The sequence below is a fragment of the Leopardus geoffroyi genome, chromosome B2 (assembly GCF_018350155.1).
Source record: "Leopardus geoffroyi isolate Oge1 chromosome B2, O.geoffroyi_Oge1_pat1.0, whole genome shotgun sequence".
NCBI lineage: Eukaryota > Metazoa > Chordata > Mammalia > Carnivora > Felidae > Leopardus > Leopardus geoffroyi.
This window is the reverse complement of record NC_059332.1, coordinates 138098150-138107845: the sequence shown is the minus strand read 5'-3', so window position 1 is coordinate 138107845 and position 9696 is coordinate 138098150.

Below are 9696 nucleotides of genomic sequence, written 5' to 3'. Positions count from 1 at the left end.
TTTTGTGTAAATTTTTTCAAACTCTATTTTACTTCCATCATTTCATTTTGGTCTACTTCAGTGTATGCATTTTTTCAAATTTTCAAATGATTTCCTTTTTTCCCCCTTTTTTCTACAATCTATCAAGCCACTTTCAACACACAGACCAAACGCACCTAGGATCTAGCATCATTTATTCATTTGTGTGTGTGTGTGTGTTTTTAATTTTTAATTTTAATATTTTTTAACTTTAATATGTTTAATTTTAATTTTTCTACCTCATTAATTCATTTTCTCCCTTCAAAATGACAAAACAAAAGAATTCACCCCAAAAGAAAGACATGGAGAAATGACAACCAGGGACTTAACCAACACAGATACAAGCAAGTAGTCTGAACCAGAATTTAGAATCACGATAATAAAATACTACCTAGAGTCGAAAACAGACTAGAATCCCTTTCTGCAGAGATAAAAGAAGTAAAAACTAGTCAGAATGAAATAAAAAATGCTAAACAGACTAGAATCCCTTTCTGCAGAGATAAAAGAAGTAAAAACTAGTCAGAATGAAATAAAAAATGCTATAACTGAGCTGCAATCACGGATGGAGGCCATGGCGGCAAGGATAGATGAGGCAGAAGAGAGAAACAGTGATACAGAGGACAAACTTATGGAGAATAATGAAATGGAAAAAAAGAGGGAGATTAAGGCAAAAGAGCATGATTTAAGAATTAGAGAAATCAGTGACTCATTAAAAAGGAACAACATCAGAATCATAGAGGTCCCAGAATAGGAAGAGGGAGCAATAGGGGTAGAAGGATTATGTGAGGAAATCATAGAGGAAAACTTTCCTAACCTCGGGAGACACAGACATCAAAATCTAGGAAGCACAGAGGACTCCCATTAGATTCAACAAGAACTGACCATACCAACAACGTATATCAGAGTCAAATTCACAAAATACTCAGGCAAGGAGAGAATCATGAAAGCAGCAAGGGGAAAAAAAGCCCCTAACCTACAAGAGAAGACAGATCAGGTTTGGAGCAGACCTATCCACAGAAACTTGGCAGGCCAGAAAGGAGTGGCAGGATATATTCACTGTGCATATTCAGAAAAATATGCAGCCAAGAATTCTTTATCCAGAAACGCTGTCATTCAAAATAGAAGGAGAGATAAAAAGTTTCCCAGACAAACAAAACTTAAGGGAGTTTGTGACCAGTAAACCAGCCTGCAAAAAATTTTAAGGTACACTCTCTGGGGGGAGAAAAGATTAAATAAATAAATAAATAAATAAATAAATAAATAAATAAATATCAAAAGCAACAAAGACTAGAGAGGACCAGAGAACACCACCAGAAACTCCAACTCTACAAGCATGATAAAGGCAATAAATTCATATCTTTCATTAGTCACTCTAAACCTCAATGGACTCAATGCTCCAATCAAATGACATAGGGTAACACAATGGATAAGAAAACAAGATCCATCTATGTGCTGTTTACAAGAGACCCACTTTAGACTGAAAGACACCTTCAGATTGAAAACAAGGGGATAGAGAACCATCTATCATGCTAATGGTCAACAAAAGATAGCCAGAGTAGTCATACTTATATCAGACGATCTAGATTTTAGAATAAAGAGATGCATCAAGAGATGCAGAAGGGCATTATATCAAGGGGTCTATCCACCAAGAAGCCCTAACAATTGTAAACATTTATGTACCAAATGTGGAAGAACCCAAATATATAAATCAATTAATCACAAACAAAAAGAAACTCATCAATAGTAATGCCATAATAGTAGGAGACTTCAACACCCCACTCACAACAATGGACAGATCATCTAATCAAAAAATCAACAAGGAAACAATGGCTTTGAATGACACACTGGACCAGATGGACTTAACAGATATGTTCAGAACATTTCATCCTAAAGCAGCAGAATATACATTCTTCCCCAGTGCACATGGAATGTTCTCCAGAATAGACCACATACTGGGACACAAATCAGGCCTCAGCAAGTACAAAATGATCGAGATCCTACCATGCATATTTTCAGACCGCAATGCTATGAAACTCGAAATCAACCACAAGAAAAAATTTGGAAACGTAACAAATACGTGGAAACCAAAGAACATCCTGCTAAAGAATGAATGGGCCAACCAAGAAATTAAAGAGGAAATTAAAAAAGTATATGGAAGCCAATGAAAATGATAACACCACAACCCAAAACCTCCAGAATGCAGTAAAGGTGGTCATAAGAGGGAAGTATATAGCAATCCAGGCCTTCCTAAAGAAGGAAGAAAGATCTCAGATACACAATCTACTCTTATGCCTTACGAAGCTGGAAAAAGAACAGCAAATAAAACCCAAAACCAGCAGAAGACAGGAAATAATAAAGATTAGAGCAGAAATTAATGCTATCGAAACAAACAAAAAAACCCAGTAGAACAGATCAATGAAACCAGAAGTTGGTTCTTTGAAAGAATTAATAAAATTGATAAACCACTAGCCAGTTTGATCAAGAATAAAAAGGTAAGGACCCAAATAAATAAAATCAAGAGTGAAAGAGGAGATATCACAACCAACACAACAGATATAAAAACAATAAGAGAATATTATGAGCAATTATATGCCAACAAAATGGGCAATCTAGAAGAAATGGACAAATTCCTAGAAACATATACACTACCAAAACTGAAACAGGAAGAAATAGAAAATTTGAATAGACCCATAATCAGTAAGGAAATCGAATTAGTAATCAAAAATCTGCCAAACGACAAGAGTCCAGGGCCAGATGGCTTTCCAGGGGAATTCTACCAAACATTTAAGTAACAGTTAACACCTATTCTCTTGCAGCTTTTCCATATAATAGAAATGGAGGGAAACCTTCTAAACTCTTTCTATGAGGCCAGCATTACCTTGATTCCGAAACCAGACAGAAACCCCACTAAAAAGGAGGACTATAGACAAATTTCCCCAATGAACGTGGATGCAAAAATCCTCAACAAGATATTAGCCAACCGGCTCCAACAATACATTAAAAAAAATTATTCACCACGACCAAGTGGGATTTATACCTGGGATGCAAGGCTGGTTCAATATCCCCAAAACAATTAATGTGATTCATCACATCAATAAAAGAAAGGACAAGAACTATATGATCCTCTCAAAAGATGCAGAGAAAGCATTTGACAAAATACAGCATCCTTTCTTGATAAAAACCCTCAAGAAAGTAGGGATAGAAGGAGCATACCTTGAGATCATAAAAGCCATACATGAATGACCCAACACTAATATCATCCTCAATGGGGGAAAAACTGAGAGCTTTCCCCCTAAGGTCAGGAACAAGACAGGGATGTCTACTCTTGCAACTGTTATTCAACATACTATTGGAAGTCTTAGCCTCTGCAACCAGGCAGCACAAAGAAATAAAAGGCATCCAAATCAGCCAGGAGGAGGTCAAACTTTCACTCTTTGCAGATGATATGATACTCTATATGGAAAACCCAAAAGATCCCACCAAAAAACTGCTAGAACTGATTCATGAATTCAGCAAAGTTGCAGGATATAAAATCAATGCACAGAAATCAATTGCATTCCTATTCACCAACAATGAAGCAACATAAAGAAAGAGAAATCAAAGAATCGATCCCATTTACAGTTGCACAAAAAAACCATAAAATACCTAGGAATAAATCTAACCAAAGAGGTGAAAAATCTATACACTGAAAACTATAGAAAGCTTATGAAAGAAACTGAAGAAAACCCCAAAAAAGTGGAAAAAGATTTCATGCTCCTGGGTAGGATTAACAAATATTGTTAAAATGTTGATACTACCCAAAGCAATCTACATATTCAATGCAATCCCTATCAAAATAACACCAGCATTCTTCACAGAGCTAGCACAAACAATCTTAAAATTTGTATGGAACCAGAAAAGACCCCGTATAGCCAAAGCAATCTTGAAAAAGAAAACCAAAGCAGGAGGCATCACAATCCCGGACTTCAAACTATACTACAAAGCTGTAATCATCAAGATAGTATGATACTGGCACAAGAACAGACACTCAGATCAATGGAGCAGAATAGAGAACCCAGAAATGGACCCACAAACATATGGCCAACTAGTCTTTGACAAAGCAGGAAACAATATCCAATGGAATAAAGACAGTCTCTTCAGCAAGTGGTGCTGGGCAAACTCGACAGCGACATGCAGAAGAATGAACCTGGACCACTTTCTTACACCAGACCAAAAATAAACTCAAAATGGATGAAAGACTTCAATGTAAGATAGGAAGCCATCAAAATCCTTGAGGAGAAAGCAGGCAAAAACCTCTTTGATCTTGCCCGCAGCAACTTCTTACTCAACACGTCTCAGGAAGCAAGGGAAACAAAAGCAAAAATGAACTACTAGGACCTCAATAAAATAAAAGGAAACTATCAGCAAAGCTAAAAGGCAACCGACAGAATGGGAGAAGATATTTGCAAACTACCTATCAGATAAAGGGTTGGCATCCAAATTCTATAAAGAACTTATCAAACTCAACACCCAAAAAACAAATAATCCAGTGAAGAAATGGGCAAAAGACATGAATAGACTCTTCTTCAAAGAAGACATCCAGATGGCCAACCGACATACGAAAAAATGCTCAATGTCACTCATCATCTCATCATCAGGAAAATACAAATCAAAATCACAATGAGATACCACCTTACTCCTGTCAGAATGGCTAACATTAACAACTCAGGCAGCAACAGATGTTGGCAAGGATGCAGAGAAAGAGGATCTCTTTTGCATTGTTGGTGGGAATGCAAACTGGTGCAGCCACCCTGGAAAACAGTATGGATGTTCCTCAAAAACTAAAAATAGAACTACCCTAGACCCAGCTATTGCACTACTAGGCATTTATCCAAGGGATACAGGTGTGCTGTTTTGAAGGGACATATGCACCCCCATGTTTATAGCAGCACTATCAACAATAGCCAAAGTATGGAAAGAGCCCAAGTGTCCATCAATGGATGAATGGATAAAGTAAAGGTGGTATATATATATATATACATATATATATGTGTGTGTGTGTGTGTGTGTGTGTATACACACACACACACACACACACACACACAATGGAGTATTACTCGGCAATCATAAAGAATGAAATCATGCCATTTGCAACTACATGGATGGAACTGGAGGGTATTATGCTAAGTGAAATTATTAGGTCAGAGAAAGAGAAAAATCATATGACTTCACTCATATGAGGACTTTAAGAGACAAAACAGATGAACATAAGGGAAGGGAAACAAAAATAATATAAAAACAGGGAGGGGGACAAAACATAAGAGACTCTTAAATAGGGAGGACAAACAGAGGGTTACTGGAGGGGTTTGGGAGGGCGGATGGGCCAAATGCTAAATGGGTAAGGGGCATTAAGGAATCTACTCCTGAAATCATTGTTGCACTATATGCTAACTAATTTGGATGTAAATTAATAAAAATAAAATTTAAAAAAGATTTAAAAAATATTTAAAAAAGTAAAGTTGGCTATCCCCTCACTTCATCTACCAGATAGAGGAAAGAGCTCTCACTGTCTGGAAAAAGTAGTATCAGAAAAAAGTATAACTTAATCTCCACTATTATCTTAAATACTTCTGATATGAAATTAAATATGAAAGTTACAAGGAAGTGAGGAAAAAGAACCCACAATATCAAAATACTGTATCTAGCAGACAGAGACCTTGAAAAAGCTAATACATATAAATTATAGTAAAAGGTAAAGAACGGGTAAAGATATGGTAAATCTCAGCAAGTAAGTGGAAACTACAAGAAAAAAGATACAAATGGAAATTCTGGAGCTGAAACATACACTATTTGAAATCAAAAGTACATTACATAGGCTTAATAGCCTAATGAACACTGCAGAAAAAATAGCAGTGAATTTACAGACAGATTGACTGACATAAATTATCCGGGATAATGATAGAGGAAATAAAAGAATCAAAGAAACTAAAAGAAAATGTAAACAATGTTCACTAATTTTACATACATGAAATTCAGTTTTCAGGAGACTTGGGAAAAAATGAAGGGAGAAAAATTTAAAGAAAGAATAGAAGTTAATCTTTTGTGATTTTACAATCCCTCTGTTTTGTTGGATATTTCCTCCTTGTTATTCTTTATTTTGAGCATTTGCACTTTATTTATGTTTATTAATTTTACTGATGGTTTGTTTCTTTTATCAACTTTTTAATTGTTCTATTTTACCATTTTATTTATTCTCTCTCAAATTCGTTCTGCTTACATCTTTAATAATTTCTTCCTCTTGTCTTCAGATTATCTTGTTGGGTTTTCTTTCCCTAACTTTTTGAGGAAATAATTAAGATAACTGTTCTCAGTCTTTCTCAGCTTCATTAATCCAACAAATTCCAAGCATGTAAATAAAAAGAAATAAGTATCAACATTGTAGTGAAATTGCAGGAAAACAAAGATAGGAAGAACAGCTTAAAAGGACTCAGAGAGAAAAGATAGGTAACATAAAAGAAAAATAATTACTAGATTGAAAACTGACTTCTCAGGAGCAAACGTGGAGAATGAAATATATGAAATACCTTCAATTTCACATTGAAATATAACCTAAAGAAATATGTGCTCACACAAATCAAAGGAAGCATTGACAAGAATATTCATATCAGCAATGTTCTTAATAGTCCAAAACTTGCAATGTCCAAAATGTCTATAAATAGTGAGAAGATCTCTAAATGGTACATTTATTCATTATATCACAGCACAGTATATTCATACAATAGAATACTATGGTAGTGATGAAAATAAATACAGCTCATGCATCAATATGGATAAATCCAAAATCTAATAGTAAGTGAAAAAAAAGCAGTTCACAAAAATAATGCATACTATTTAATTCTGTTTATGTAAAATGTGAAAGCGAGCAAAGGTATAGAAAATATTTTTAGCAATACATCTATGTGTTAGGTAGAATAATGCTCCCTCCAAAGATGTCCACATTGTAATCCTCAGACCCTGTGAATATGTTACCTTACATGGCAAGCACACACATGCGCACTCACACACACGAACACACACACACACACACACAAACACACACACACACACACACACACACACACACACAAACTTTGAGGATGTCATCACGGACTTTGAGATGGAAAGACTATCCAGGTGGGTCCAATCTAATTACATGGATCCTTAAAGGCAGAATCTCTTCCAGCTGTGACCAGAGGGAAACTGACAAAGTCACTTAGAAGAAGACAAAGTGTGACCAAAAAAGAAGGGTCAGAGATGTGTGGGGGTGGGGGGAAGTGCTGGGTAGCTCAGTCAGTTAAGCATCCGACTCTTGATTTCAGCTCGGGTCATGATCTCACTGTTAGTGGGTTCAAGGGATCCTCTCTTTCCCTCCCTCTCTGCCCTTCCCTCACTTGCTCTCTCAAAATAAGTAAATAAGCATTAAAAATAAAAATAAAAAAGAAGGGTCAAATAAATGCAACATTGCTAGCTTTAAAGATGGAAAACTGTGAGCCAAGGAGTGTGAGTGGCCTCTGGAAACTAGAAAATGTAAGAAATGGGCTCTCCCTGAGAGCATGTAGAAAGGAATGCAGCCCTGTCATCACCTTGATTTTATAGCTCAGTGACACCCGCGTCAGACTTCAAACTCACAGAACTGTAAGAATAATTCATTTGTATTGTTTTAAGCCACAAGATTGTGGTAATTTATTAGGTCAGTAATGGAAAATGAATACAATATGCATGCACTAAAATTCTGTTTTTTAATGTATAAGAATAAATTCACACATAATCCAGAGTTGGAGTATACTCAGGGATTTCTTAGGTACTGGGAAATGTTTTCATTCTCAAAATGACAAATACCTGGTTGTTACTTTTTATCAGTGTTCATTAAACTGTACGTACACTCTTCATTATGAATATTTTATATATAAAATATTTTTAAGACAAAAGCAATAGACTAGGGATGCTTGCTATAAGAGGAGCATCTCCCTCAGTACCCTGAATAGGCATCCATTTGAGTTGTAGATTTACTTATCAGTGCCATGACTGGGTCGATGGAAGGATGGGTGGATGGATGGATGGATGGATGGATGGGTGGGTGGATGGATGGCAGGGCAGAGAGATATGGGTGTCAGGATAGTAGTCTCCTGCACTTTCTACCCTCTGGGATAGCAAGGTTCTGTGACTTTCTCATGACTACGTGAGAAATCATGAAATCTAACCTGTGTTGGAGCCAACTTGCTGGAGTCCCAGCCAAAAGGGCTGCCCACTTATTGAGAAGACTTTAGCAACAAGCGTCTATGGTGAGACCGCCAGTGACAGAAACCAGTGTGACCACAGTGCTGGGGCAGTAGCTGGATCTCAGGTATAAGAGGCCATACAGTGGGAGTCCCTACACAGCCATCCTAAGAACCCACGTGTGCGTGCGCTCACCGACAGCCAGTATCTGGATGGGTGCCATACAAATGAAAATGCCAGTCCATTTAGTGTCTGTTTCCAAAGCACAAACAGCCAATGAGGAAATAACTGTGGCCAAAGCCAGTTAAATAAAAAGAGATTTGCCCTTTTCTCTACATTTCTCCTCCCCGGCTCCCTCTGACCCAGTGGAGCCGGGGCCTGGCTAGAGGAGGTGGGGGAATGAGTTAACAGAGTGTGCCCAATCTTCATTCCAAGCCCCTTGTGCCAAGAGCCTGTCCTGCAATGGAAAGAAAAAGAATTTTGAATAAATAAATAAATAAATAAATAAATAAATAAATAAATAATTTAAACTGGGCTGGAGTGAGTTTAATAATGGAATGTGACCAAATAATTATGGAATCTGCCCAAGATATCATCAAGGAATGGGAAAAAGAGATTTGACACAGAAAGATTTCAAACTGTAACTGAAACATGAAAAGTGTGTAATTTAATATTCTATCAGATTGATACTGCTAAAAAAAGAAAAAAAAAAGAGTTACATAGACAAGGAAGGGTCATAGGACCCTGTCTAAGCAGTGAAGTGTAATTAATGTTCAAGTTCAAAGATAGTGGGGATTGTAGCCCTTACATTAGGTGTCATATCTCAGCCAGTCTTTAACCCTGGATCATTTAAGCTTTAGTTTGCTCATCTACAAAATGTAAAATAAACCCAAAATAAGAAAGTATATCTGTTTGCTCAATTTAAAAAAGGATAACAGTACCTATTTTATAGGGTTCTTGTAAGGATTAAATCAAATTATAGATACAAAGGGAACAGGGTGCTTGACACCCATTGGATGTGAACTCATTGGATGTGAACTTTAATGACTGGGGAAGCATCCTGCAAGCCAGAAGACTTTCTGGAGTTGGTGACTCTTGGGCCACAGCATGAATAATAGGAGACGGGGGCCCAGTGAGGGCTTTGGTAACAAGAGGGGGTGGGAACATTCTAAACGGTGACACAGCATAAGCAAAGAAAGTAAGAAACAGAAGCATGTGATGTTGGAGGGGTGGGAGAGGGGTGGGGTGCAAAACATTTTGGTGCTGCTGGAGTGTAAATTGTTAGTCAAGGAGAGAAGTCTGAAAAGGGGGGTAAGGACCCGATCGTGAAAAGCCTCGAGTGCCCTACCTCATAGCATTCTGTGCTCTGCATCCCAGAGAAAGGTCTGAACTCTTGAGTTATTATACATACAAAGTCCTTTTTGATCTAGCTCCTGCCCACCT